This window comes from Nicotiana tabacum, chromosome 24 (assembly GCF_000715075.1).
Source record: "Nicotiana tabacum cultivar K326 chromosome 24, ASM71507v2, whole genome shotgun sequence".
Lineage (NCBI taxonomy): Eukaryota > Viridiplantae > Streptophyta > Magnoliopsida > Solanales > Solanaceae > Nicotiana > Nicotiana tabacum.
The window spans coordinates 60,991,965-61,003,963 of record NC_134103.1 but is presented as its reverse complement, the minus strand read 5'-3'; the positions used below and the strand labels follow the sequence as shown (position 1 = coordinate 61,003,963).

Below are 11,999 nucleotides of genomic sequence, written 5' to 3'. Positions count from 1 at the left end.
TGTGTATTACAAAACGTGTGCTTTATATTATTACCTATACTTTTTCTCACTGGTTTTTTTTTCTAATAACGGTTCAACTAATCCGCGAAATGGATACAAAAAAGGTCCTCTTGAACAGAGCTCCTCATAGAAATTCCAGATCATTGAAGAGGAAAAAAAAGGGGTACATTATTTTCAAAATGAACGAGTGTTATGAATAAGATAAATTAATATGGATATCAGTTCAAATCTTCTATACATTTCATTTGATGAATTTATTTACTTATTCAATATTTTATTAAAGAGTTGTAACTTTTGAATGATTCTTACACACTATAAAAAATGTTCTTCACCTTTTAAATAGTTACACTTGAACAAGAAATATTTATACTCTTCCCTAAATATCTTTTACCTCTATTTCAGTTTTATTCTATTTTGCTGTCATTGAAATGCACAAATTCAAATGTAATACTAATTCTAACTGCTTTCAGAGACAGGTTCTTTTTACTCACAGTTAACAAATTTTTTAGAAACAAGCATAAGAAAGAAAAAAAAAACAAATTTGAAAGAAAAGAAAATGGATGTGGAAAGAAAGAAGTGGGTAGTTTAGGGAATTCAGCTAGCGTCACTCAGCTGTCACCTCACCAATCACATTCCTTCATTTTTATATTTCAAATCCAAAACCCCTTTCTCCTCAAACCAGATCCACCAAAAGGCACTACTCTTCTTCTCCTACCTCCCTTTCTTCTCCTTTCAGCGCTAAAATGGACGCTTTGGACTCTGTTTTCGATCCTCTTAGAGATTTCGCCAAAGACAGCGTTAGACTTGTCAAAAGATGTCACAAGCCTGATCGCAAAGGTACTATTTTTTTTTCTAGGTATCGTTCTATTTCTATATGCCCGTTTCCTGAACTTCTTTGATTATTTGGTGCAGAATTCACTAAGGTTGCGACTCGTACTGCCATCGGTTTCGTCGTCATGGGGTTTGTTGGATTTTTCGTCAAGTTGATTTTTATTCCTATCAACAACATCATCGTTGGTGCTTCTTAACTGGTAATCGTTTTTGGATTTGGACACTTTTTCTTATGGAATTTGGTTGATAAATCTTGTAATTATTGCTGGATCTCTCGTTTATTATGGGCTAAATAATAAATTCTATTTTGAAATGGTTGTTTATTGAATTGTGTTGCATGAATTTGATTTCTCGAGAACATGCATTCACTGATTTTATATGTCTTCATACACATGTTTAGAGATGCATTCTGGATTATATTAAAGTAGGATTTTTGTTAAAGGCTGCACATAATCATTCAACTGCTGCGAAGAGCTTTGTCTAATGAATAAAATTTAGAATTTCTTTTGCCCCTAAAAGGAGGTGAGGCCCTTGTTTTATGGCAACATTTAGAAGGGGATATAAAGGATTCATATAGCCAATCCAGCTAGTTTTGAATTGAGATATAATTGATTGATTGATTGTCAAATAGTGGGTGGTTGGAGGCTGTGTGAAGACTACGTTTCCGAATTTATCTTAGATGAACTTTTCCTAGGAAGAAAAATGTTACCTATCTTCTTCTTCTTTGTTTATTGTCAATAGGACTCGCGGGTGAAAGCATATTTTACTTTGCGCCTTTGGTTGTAAATTCAGCAATTGTATCCATTGTTGGTCTGTAAGGAGGTCATTATTAGAAAAAAGGAATTGTTCTGTATCGAGGTATATGAAATGTGATGTAGAAAAAGCATGTAATATCCTAAGTTGTTCGGACACGGGTGCGGGTACCCGACACGGGTACGGATCTGGAGGTTGGATCCTACGGGATGTAAATTCTAAGATTCGGGGATATGGATCGTAGTATGGATACGGGTGCGGGGATCCGGCTAAAAATAATTCAAAAAAATAAAAAAATCTCTAAATTATGAGAAATTTTATGAAACACTTACGTATAGCCTGTAAAGTATGGATTTCTTTTTTATTCTCAAGTTGTAGATAAGTAAATGATTGATTTTCTAGATAAGCTATGCTATTTTCTTCCAATTTACCCTTATTTTGGTTCTAATTTCGGGAATCAAATTGTATCTCGTCTGGAAGTTTTCCATTCCATCATTTGTTTAACCAGATCCGGTACGGATCCCACACCCACACCATACTAGTGTCGTGTCGACACGGGTGCGGCACCTAAATTGCCGTGTCGGAGCAACTTAGGTAATATCTGAATTGATATTTTATGTGAACCAATTGATGAAATTCTTATGCAAAATGCTTGTCCAATGGCTGCCTAGCCTTCAGTTTTGATGGCTCCACAACATACATCATATGTTTTAATTATAAGTTGCTGAGAGAAGTACCATTTCATGTGATGTTGCATGGAAGAAGATAGAGAAATGTGATCATCCTGGAAGCTGTAATATTCATTTCATTTTTTTCTGTTAAGAAGGTCTCAGTCTGTCACTGGTTTCCCGTCATAAATGGAATTTATATTTTCTTCTAGATTCAGGGTAGTATGTTCTATTAGTGATGTTGAATTTATATTTCCAGTCATAAATCATAATATCTGAATTTATATTTTATGCTTTGGTTTGTTTCTCTCTGTTTGTGCGGTTTCTTGTTCACATTGGTTCTCATGGGTGCCAATTCCAATCCCATCCCACCCCTAAAGAGAATAAAATGAAAAAGAAAAAAAAGAAGATTTTTGTCATCTCTCCTCACCAGACAATAATTATAGCTAAATAGGAAGATAGATAACCACATGCAATTTGTCCATCTCTAATGTTTTTTTTCCTCAAGCATGATACATGAAAATCTTGGTGATATCTGCCATTTAGCCTTGCCCGATCTTTAGTTGTTTTTTATGCTCTACTCCATGCGTTGTTAAGCTGGGGCTTCTTGAATTCCAGTAGCAGTGAAATATTTGCAAATTCCGCATTGGTCACATTCATGATCTCAGGATGTATATTACTATATGATGGTGCTTATGTGATCTCAACTTAATTGATTTTGTTAAAATGCAGGCCTGACGAAGGAAAAACTAATTGGAATTTGGAGATACAGAAGCCAGAAAGATATGCAATCGGTAAATTTTAGTTTTCACTATGTAATGAGTAGCAGTTGGACATCTTATTATGAACGTCCTGCTTAACTGGAGTTTGTTACGTCCAAATTTCTAGTTTCTCAATACCTTTTTTTCAAGTCAGAACACTGTGCTTTGTTGAATCTTAATTTCTTGGGTGGAAAAGGTGCAAGCTATTTGCACATAAAACGTGCTTAATAATGCAAAAAGAGTCATCTGAATGAATGTCTTGGGCTCTAGGCTGTTGCATTTCCAAAGGCATCCAGAGAAAACCTGTATAACTTTGGAGTTGGTAGTGGGATTTTATAGAAAATTTGAATTTGTCCTTAATTTACATTAATTTTCCAAATTAGCTTTGTAACGAAAAATTGAGCAATTCTGATATGCATCTTAACGGGTTAAGTTATGTGATGTTTTGAATGGAATGAGATCTTAAATTAGTTTGGGGTTGTGTGCGGCGTTGTTATTAGTGCAAATTGACGGATTGTATTTAACGTATATTAGCTCAGAAGCTGTATTCTACTTCTATCCTTGTTACTAGTAGCCCGGGCCCAACGTGAATAAAGGCCTAAGTCATATGGCTTTCCAACAGCACCAGGTGATATACTCAATAGGTTTTATATTTTTTGTGAAGGCTTACCGATTGAAATTTGACGATGATGATATCTCAAAATATTGCAAGCTCACAAAGTCAACATTGACTCTTTTAAGTTATCAAGTTTATGAATTCTATGTTTAGCAAGTCTGCGATCATAAATTCCAAATATGACGATTTCAGTCTCAATTGTAGTAATTTACTTATGAGGAACTAAAATGCAGTAGTGAAAAAGAAGTTATAACTGCAATGCTAAGAAAAAAGAGCAATTACCTAATTAGATAAAAACAATCGGTAAGTTGGACAAAATAATCAAAAGGAATAAAATATTAGTAAAACTTTAACCAAATATGTATTAGATTATATATATCAAGTAGTTTCCAGTGTACAACTTCAAGGATGTAGAAAATTACAGCAGGGTTGCTGGTACTAAATACATGAATCAAAGGCATATATTGCCAAAATCCAAAAGATATAATTATTGGAAAAGCAATCACTTTTTTGTTTCTATGAGTGTTTCAAACTCTTATTCAATTCGTTGTGTTACTTTCTTATTCTTATCGTAACATTTACTGTGGAATTGTCTTAGTGTTGAGTTAAACTTGTTGTATAAGTATTTGATGGCGGTTGCAGATTTGGATCATGTAAAAATGAGATAAAGGACGAATATACCTTAGTTGAAAGCTTGAAGCAAATTGAATTGCTTGTTTCCCCATAGGGGGAAAAATGTCTTTATTCTTGTTTCACATGCTTTTTGCTGTACATGTACCTTTAATTTACCTTTCCTTTTAGCACAGACATGTATAGTTATATTAAACTTCACCTTTCCTTTTAGCACATATAAATTTTGATTTGATAATCTTTTTTTAATTGCATCAGCACAACAATTGGCAACTAAGTTTAAACTATTAGTGAATGATTCAAGTTCTCACTCAGAAGCTTAGGGCAAACAAATAGCAGCAGGGCAGTGCCAATTGCCATACAGGTAAGTGATTGTTTTTTCAGCTTATCAAGACGCAATGCCAACACATTTCCTTATATTGTTGATAAATAATATAGAATGTTAATATTAGCATGTTTTTGCGTGTAAATAAGATGAAAAATTTCTCAAGATAACAAGTTTTTACACCTTTATCACTGTCTAAATAGGGGATGTTGACAAACCAGGAATATGTATGGAATAAATAACTTGAGCATAATGCATATAAATAAGGGTTGCTTTGGGTGTAGTCTTATTCACCAAGATTATAAGGAGTGAGAAACGCGATTCACTAAGCCATTGAGTCTAGTGTTAATGATCAATATCTTTTTTTGTTTGTTTTAATTTAAGTAGCTTCGAGGTTAATGACAGAGATTTGTTATCAGGTTATTTTGTGAAATGAACATTATAGTGATATAAGTTTGAAAGTTAATTTCAAACTGAAGGAACTATTTTCAAGCCGAGGTTATTGTGTAGATTTATGCATAGAGGTAAGATTTTGGTCCTAAAATTGAAGCTCTTTTCTGATAAGAACGCACAGTAGTACTCGACTGACCTCGATCTTATATGAAGAAGCAAATTGAATAAAAAAAGCAGTCGAACACAAACGAATTCTGAAATATTAATAGTAGAAAGGATGATAAGGGAATAACAACGAAAGCAAAAGAGCGCCTTTATAATTGCCAAATGAGAAATCTCAATATACAGAACTTAAAGGTAATTAGTAACCCGATAGCATGACTTACATTGCAACGCTACAGCTAAACACCCATCTACTAAATTTGCACACAACAAAGAGAATCACCACTTGAAAGCTCTACATTATAAAAATATTACCAGAAATTAATTGGAAAAGGATTATAGAAATTTTAGAATTAGTAATTTACCTATGTTGATATTCCCAAAAGGTTCAATTGGCAGAGCAGGCATACCAAAGAATTACCTGGTGTTAAAGATATATCGATAAAGATGAAGATATTTGTGATCTGTGAAGTGACAATTCAAACAAAATATAATGTAAAGCAGACATATATTAGTCGCGCCTTTTCCAGTAAGATTGTGAGTAAGTTGAGAATATGAGGAATAGAGGCATACTGTTGCAAGTTTGAGACTCCCAAAGCAACATTGTCGTTTGTTCGCAGCAGAGCGAGCTTTACGATATTGTAGAGACAAGCAATTCCAGAGTCCATTACTAGTATGGTTCTCGACTTTTCAAAATTATGTCTTTCGTTTCTAACAACAAAGTCACTTAGTTATGCCTATAACACTCAGAAGGTCACTCAACCAGATTTATCAAACATTTGATAGCCAAATATCTATTTTACCCTCTAAATTATCAACTTTTATCTTTTTATTTTTGCTTTTTTAATATTATAATTTTTTTTTCTTTTTAATCAACATTTAGACTTACCCATAGAACAAAATATTTTATTTAAAAATAAAAAATAAAATGATATTTTTCTAGCATATATAATGTCGAAATAATAATATAATTGGGCATAATATTCAAGAATATATAATGTATATTACAAAAATACCTTTATTTTAAATAATTATTTTTTATAGTACGTGCATGGAATATATATTTTAAAACTTTTATTTTCTTTCATTCTCTATTGTGTAAATAAATATATGAGTTTTTTTTGTTAATATCAAAATTATTATTATGAATAAATTATTCTAATTAACTTTCTACTATGCTCAATATTTTATTATTCTAACATTATATATGCTTAAATACTATTTTAATTTTTTTTAGTCAGCCTGGCATGAAGCTTACTTGAGGAATTAGGAAGATGAAAGAAAGAAAAGCGGGAGAAGGCTTTTTGAATAACTTCATCATACAATACATTATATGTTGAATGGTCATCATTGACGTCTGTTGTAGGTGGACGAATCAGTACTTTGACACATTTTGAACTTTTGGCCCTTGATAAAGCAACATAAAGTTGACCATGTGAAAAAACAAGTTCACGTAAATAAATTCCAACAAAATTTAATGTTTGACCTTGAGCTTTATTTATCGTCATAGCAAACCACAATCTTAAAGGAAATTGTATTCTCTTAAACTGAACAGGTATGTTCTCATCTTATGATGTTAACAATGGTATTCTCGGAATAAACACATGTATATTTTAAAAGTTACCGCTTTCGATTTTAGCATTTATGACATGTGTTCTAAAGTTACAACGTGTAAATCATGTACCATTGCATAAACCTTCACAAGGATTCAAATTTCGTAACAATATAACTAGACAATTTTCCTTCAAATTTAACTTATAAGGAGGTAGACTAGGAGGATCTAAACTATGTAGAAAATCTTCAAATTGACTTTGATCTTTTGGTTCAATAGTTTCATCAATTGCAACAAATATTGTGACCCTTTCTGGGAATTTAATGATTAAAATGTTATTTATTTCATTTACAAAGTCATTCTTCAGTGTTAAAATAACACGAGAAGTAATCACAAATAAATCAGAGAAACAACAACAACCCAGTATAATCCCACTAATGGGGTCTGGGGAGGGTAGTGTGTACGCAGACCTTACCCCTATCCTGGGGTAGAGAGGCTGTTTCCGATAGACCCTCGGCCCTCTCCCTCCAAGAACTCCCCACCTTACTCTTGGGGTGACTTGAACTCACAACCTCTTGGTTGGAAGTGGAGGGTACTCACCACTAGAGCAACCCACTCCTGTCCAGATAAATCAGAGAAAAATGCATGTAAATCAGAATAGGTTATATTAAATAATGCATCTAAAGATTCTTAGTGAAAAGAATAACAAAAAAATCAGGAATTTCAAATTTATTTTCGCAGTTAGTTGTTTCTTTTCCATTTCCAATACTAAGTAAATATTCACAAAAGATGGATCCGTTCTTGCGCGCATATTTTCAGAGAAATGCAATTTCTCAAGTTCATTCCAAATATTAGAATATAACAAGCTTTCATGAATAAAATCTTATTTTTTTTCCGTTTCGAACAACTGAAAGAGTCTGTCTAAAGTCGACCCCAAATACAACAACTTTACCTCCGAATAGTTTATTCACATCCTTAATATCTCTGAGAAGTACATCAAGAGCTTCAATCATTTTTTTTGCCATTGACGCTTCGTCCCATACAATTAGTTTTGCATCTTGAATCAAGGTTGTGAGTGAACTTTATTTACTAATATTGCAGCAGAAATTATCATTTATGTCTATTGGCATTTTGAAACGTGAGTGAACAGTCCGCCCTCCTGGAAAGACAGAAGCTGCTACACTAGAAGTTGTAGTTGCTAGGGCTACGAATCTTTGAGACCTGATAGTTGCTAATAATGAACGATATAAGAAAGTTTTATCGATTCCTCCGGGACCATCAATAAATAAAGCTCCTGATCGCTAAGAAGATATTCTATCAATTATTGTGTTATATGACGATAATTGTTCAACATTCAATCTCCTTGGTAAAAGCAAGTCTTCTTCACTAACAATTTATCAATCTCCTTGGTAAAAGCAAGTCTTCTTCACTAACAATTATGTTTCTTTCAAAATGAACATCTTTTGCAGTTACAGAAGGTCTAATATTTTTTCGAACAAGCTTATACTCATTTATGTCATGGCCCATAGAATGCAAGACATTGTTGATATGGCTTAAGACATTATGCCGAACACTTCGTGCTGCGATACTCGGGAAATACTTAAAGTTTTCGGACATTGAATCTTCAAACATTTGCCATAATTATTTTGGATTAGCAGGGCTGCAATATACTAACAACGTAGCAAATAAACGTCTCAAACTATACAACATCTGATAGCTTACAACCTCTAACATACATTCAATTAGACTATTGTTACAATATAACAATCCTTTTTTTTCTGCAGGTTCTCTAAATGTACTACAGGGTACCTCATTAACAGTGCGAAAATCTTCATATGATTTTGGTCCTCTCACATTTATCAATAGTAACCGTAGATAATATCTTTCTCCTTTCATTGGATGACATATCACAACACGTCCAATTACATTACATTTTTGCCGATGTGTTCACATTTTATATTCTGAAGACCATACAAAATATTCTGGAAATTCCTTATATAATAATTGCATATCTTTAGCATATTCATCCGTGCTATTCATTGCAAAAAACTCAGTTAACATTGTTTTTCTAATCATTGGATTGTTTAAGATTCTATTCACACTTTCAGTACTTCTAAAAGAAATAAATTATTGCCCTTCTAAATGTAACTGAAGATGATAGACACTTGGATTCATTTCACTAATAGGAAAACCAAATAAACGCCATGCCGCTTCTAGAGGTGTCACCCATCTAGAAGATCAATATTTTTTTATTTCATCTATTTCTTCATTACCATGTACAGAAAAAACTATTTTATCATGTCCTTTGCAAATACATTTATAAATATAATTCACAACTTTAATATCCGAACAAACCTCAACATTTATATGACAATCAAACTTACAAAGCAAGTAAGGGTTTTATGGGATGACCCATGAATTATCCAAATATTGTTCCCTTACGTGTACAAGGTTTCCTATGAATTTTTTCCTTTAGATGTCTGCTCAACAAAATCTTTCGGATAGTTGAATTTATAGAGGCCTTTTATTTCCATACATGAATTTGTAGGATTAAAATCACCACATGGTCCATGCATGATATGTTGAAGCGCATCATATGTTGAAGAACACGTGAATCAAGATGCTTTTCGGTATATCAGAACAAACAAACTTATCGTAAGATTCAGGTGTTAATAATTTATATTCATCTTTAACTATGATAAGAAAATGAGAATGTGGAAGACCACGTTTTTGAAATTCATTAGTATACATAAAAGCAACAACTTTCCCAAAGATTTTTCTTTTCAAAATATCGTTTTTCATTTCTTTACTTTTGCTCTGAATACTCGTGATATTAAATCAGGTTTATTTTGAGTTTCGTCAGTTGATAACAAGTGTTGTCTTATTTCTGGCCAAGATGGATTACATGTCATAGTTATAAAAAGATCAGGTTTTCCAAAATATTGCACTAATGTGATAGCATCCATATTGTCATGACCCAAAATTCCACCACAGGCGTCGTGATGGCACCTAGTCTCTAAGACTAGGTAAGCCGATTACTTACAATGATTAAGCCAGTTTTAACAATGCTAATTTAAAACATAGTTTAATATGAATACCGAAACAAAAGAGTAATAAGCCTACACGACAATAATCATAACAACCTCCCAAGACTAGGTAATACAGAGTCACGAACTCTAGCTGAATACATGGAAAGATCTCAAATATCGAAATACAATACTGTTCAAATAACAAGCTGACAGTACAATGAAAAGAAAGGACTCCAAGAGACTGTGACGACCAAAGCACTTCTACCTTGAATCCTCGTGATCAATAAGCTAACTCTGCCTGAGTCAGATATCTTCAATACCTGGATCCGCACAAAAATATACAGAAGTGTAGTACGAGTACACCACAGTTGGTACCCAGTAAGTATCAAGACTAACCTCGGTGGAGTAGTGACGAGATACAAGTCAAGACACCTACTAATCAAAATAACTTGTGCAGAATAGAAGTATAAAGCTAATAATGAAAGCAGGAATCAGTAAATGGCAACAAAAATCAACCGATGATATAATAAGTAAAGTAATATGAACATCGTGAAAGTACCATAGAGACCAAATAAGGGAAAACAAATAACAACCAATTAAATCAAGCTGTTCTAGCACAAGTTTCGCAACGAATTTACTCCGAGATACCTCATCTCATAGTCACAAGTCACGAATCTCAACCCACTAATCATATGCTCATAACACCTTGTGCCCGCATTTCTAATCACAACCGTACGAATAAATCACATTCCAATATCTGAATTCGCCCGGCATGATCACAGGCTCACAATCACAATCCGTTAGGCGTGGTCTAAGGCTCACAATAATAATCTCCCGGCATGGTCATAGGCTCAATATCACAATCCGTCCGGCATGGTCACAGGCTCAATATCACAATCCGCCCGGCATGGTCACAGGCTCAATTTCAACATGAAAGCAAATAATACAATAATACATGGGCATGATGAATAAATATTAAGTTTCGTACTCCTAAACTAGTGTAAGTGGCATGTTATGGTGTATGCTTATGCGCGTGTACTATTACAACCCAAATCAACAAGTAATATCAAAGACATCGAGAAGCTCATTGAAAGAAACACAACAAGTTAAGTAAGGTGTATGACATACGCAAGGAGAATCACACTATCACACAAATATCATCAACATAATGTCCCCATGATATAGCACATCATCCCTGACATTGCCATCCTTATCTCTCCGATAGCCACCCGTATCACTCTGCCCTGACAATATTATTAGCCACACGTATCATTCTGATAGCCACTCGTATCACTCTGATACCCACCCTTATCACTCTGCCCGGACAATAACACAATAGCCACCCGTATCACTCCGCACAATCAACAACAGCGAGATGCCACCCTTATGCTCCGCATAACAACAGTGAGATGCCACCCTTATTCTCCGCATAACAATAACCAATCCTCAAAAAAAATTAACATATGCTACATTACAACAACACGACATATCAACTCGTACCACAAGTGCCCATAGGCCACAACCTTTCCAATAGAACCAACAATATCAGTATTTCCACAACAAGTAGCCCAAGGCTCAAACACAATATGTATAGAATCTCAATAACAACAAAATGAACGGGAAAGTAACTCAACTATGAACAACCCCCCTTTAAATACAACTTTAATTAAAATAGATTAATGACTTCCAATAACTTCGACTTCAATTAATTTCTTAAGGATAAACTCGATAAAGAAGGTATTTCTATGAAATGGCAAACTTCGGATTCTAGTGTATGAAATAGGCTAACAACGAAAGAGATGACACAAACTAGCACTACGGCTAAATGCATGAGAATAACTCGGCAACAAAAGGATATCATGTAACAACAATTTCAACTAAGAGTAACTCAACAATAAAAGAAGTCACGTAATGATAAAAGAGGTAACAACTTCAAATAAAGCATATAAGAGTAAAGTTGACAAGTAAAGGATGTGGCATGTAACAACAACTTCAAATAAAGCATGTGATAGTAAACATGACGAATAAAAGATATAACATGTGCTAACAATTTCAACTAAATACATGAAAGAAGCCTAAGAGTCTAAACCGGTCATTTTCCACTTATAAGACCGAGTACGCACTCATCACCTCGCGTACACGGTTTTCACATAACACAAATAGCATAAATGACTCAAATCCTAAAGGGTAGTTCCTCCACACAAAGTTACGCAAGATAATTAGTTCAAAGAAGCCAAATCTATACTCTAAATGACCTTCTCGTGTGAAACAAACCTCTG

At 33.8% G+C, this 11,999-nt stretch overlaps 1 non-coding gene across 1 annotated transcript; it reads left to right on the top strand.

Moving 5' to 3' along the window:
- The first annotated feature begins 2,978 nt into the window (after positions 1 to 2,978).
- On the top strand, positions 2,979 to 8,711 carry LOC107772007 (uncharacterized). The gene is made up of 3 exons (XR_001644957.2): positions 2,979 to 3,046; positions 4,518 to 4,623; positions 8,476 to 8,711. It is a non-coding gene; the product is annotated as an uncharacterized LOC107772007 (transcript).
- The last annotated feature ends 3,288 nt before the right edge of the window (positions 8,712 to 11,999 follow it).